Here is a 2,335-nt window from a genome sequence, read left to right as displayed (position 1 = left end):
CCTGCTCCCCTCCCCCACCATTGCCAACCTCCCGCTCGATGGCGTCACTTCCTGTGGGCCATATTGTAGCCTGGGCCTGCTCCCCTCCCCCACCATTGCCAACCTCCCGCTCGATGGCGTCACTTCCTGTGGGCCATACTGTAGCCTGGGCCTGCTACGTAAGTGACTGCAGCCAAGCTCCGTCACATTAGCTCCACTTCCTGTCGGCCATTTTACTTGGGGGCCTGGGCCGTAGTCCAGGCCGCCGCCTCTCCGGCCTGGTTCCTCCACGTCGTGTGCCATCCGCCCCATTTTACTTCTCCAACCCCCACATCCTCCAGTCCCAGGCCCACTTCCTGTCTGTAAGTGTGTCACTTCCTGTCCATGGCCAATCCAAGCCATGCCACATACTGTAGGAATTACCATAATCAAGAGCCATCTCCCCTATATACCAACCCCTCCCTTCCCCCCGAAATCTCTCCCCCAGTGGCTTAGTCACGGAAATGCTGCATCTAGAACCTCTCAGGGTGTCTCTCCAGAGACCAAGCGCATTATGCAGGAAGGAGAAGATTTTATTAAAGATGATTTATTGATTAATGGGGCTGGTTTGTTAATTAATCCAAAGCAGGTTGGGGCAGCGCAGCACCCCATAGTGATGGGAGCATCCCTGCTGGCCCGGGAAGCGCCCCCTCCTGGGAACCACGAAGAAATGCCGCCAGCCGGCCACGTGGGGCCAGAAACCGCCCTGAGCGTGGGGAATACTCCCCCCAGCCCCCATCCCAAGTCAGTTTCAATCGAAGCGAAGCGCCCCCTCCTGGGCACAGTTGGGGCTGGAGGAGCCGGGATCCCCCTGCAGCGCCCCTGTCAGTTCCAGCTCAGCGGCCCTCTCAAGGTATTTTTCCCACTTTGAACTTTAGCGTCCAGAAAGTGGGGACCTGCATGGACCCCTCTAAGCTCAATTCCTAGCTTAGATCTGATAGCGCTGCCACCAGCCAGAAATTCCAGTGTCTGGTACACTCCCTGTCCCCCAAAACCTTCCCTGGGGGACCCCAAACCCAGATCCCTTCGGTCTTAAAACAAGGAGAGAGAAACCATTTCCCCTCCCTGGGTTACCCTGGGAGTTACACTGCTCCAAACTCCTTGCATCTTACAACAGAGAGGAATTAACCTTCCCCCCACCAATCCCTGGTGAGTTCAGACCCGCCCAGCCTAAGATACAAGTTACAGCAAACAGAGGTAAAAATCCTTCCAGCAAAATGCACATTCACAAGTTAAGAAAACAAACCTCAGGCTAATCCGCCTTGTCTAGCTCGTACTTGCTCTTTTGAACATGAGAGGAGACCTGGCTGCACGTCTGGTCCCTCTTAGCCCCAAGAGCGAGCAACCCACAAAACAAACAGCACAAGCAGAGACTTCCCTCCACCACGATTTGAAAGTATCTTGTCCCCCCCTTGGTCCGCTGGGCAGGTGTCAGCCAGGTTCTCTGAGCTTCTTACCCTTTACAGGGAGAAGAGACATTAACCCTTAACCATCTGTTTATGACAGGCCTCATCTCCGGTCGGGGCTTGGTGGGGGGCAGAGCTGGCCCCTCATGCCAGACCCCAGATCTGCAACACAGACAAAGGCAGAGTTGAGCTGTAGCCCAGGAGAAAGATTTGCCCCCCCCCAGCTGCTCCCTCGTTTCTGCCCTGTCCCCTTCACCCCCCAGTGGTTTCTCTCCTCCCTTCCCCCTCTGCCAGGTGCCCCCACTCACCCTCCTCTGCTCACAGCGTCTGCTTCATGCCCCCGGCCCCACGCTGCAGCCAGCACACCTGCAACTTCTGCAGCACCCGATCCTTCTCCTCCGCCTCCCGGGCAGCCTTCTGTGGGGGGGGACCCACGAAATCAGTCTGAGACTGGCCACAACTCATTGCAGCGCTGAGCCAGCCCTTGTAGTTCCCATGGCAGCCAGTGGGTGGTGCCAAACCTGCCCCCAGGGGCAGTTCCTCCAGCAGCCCAGGGCAGGGCAGCTGCAGCCACTAGGTGGTGCTAGTCGGGTCCCTCCCATCCCACTGCTGCCCCCTACCAGCCTGGACCCCCTCTCACCGCCAGTGCGTGGTCCCGCTCCTCCAGCAGCCCCCGCAGTCGGGCCAGCTCCGCCCGGCACCGCACCAGGGTGGCGGCTCCCTCGGCCAGCGCCCCTTCCTGCTGAGCCAGGCGGCCCCGCATGGCCGCCGCCTCCCGCACCAGCGCGGACAGTGACAGACGGCGTCTCTCGAGCACATACATCTAAAGAGAGAGATTTACACTGCTTCCAAACTACTTGCATCTTACAAACAGAGAGGAATTAACCTTCCCCCCACCAATTCCTGGTGAG

Source organism: Chelonoidis abingdonii, chromosome 12 (assembly GCF_003597395.2).
Source record: "Chelonoidis abingdonii isolate Lonesome George chromosome 12, CheloAbing_2.0, whole genome shotgun sequence".
Classification (NCBI taxonomy): domain Eukaryota; kingdom Metazoa; phylum Chordata; order Testudines; family Testudinidae; genus Chelonoidis; species Chelonoidis abingdonii.
Note: the sequence above shows the minus strand (reverse complement) of the source record.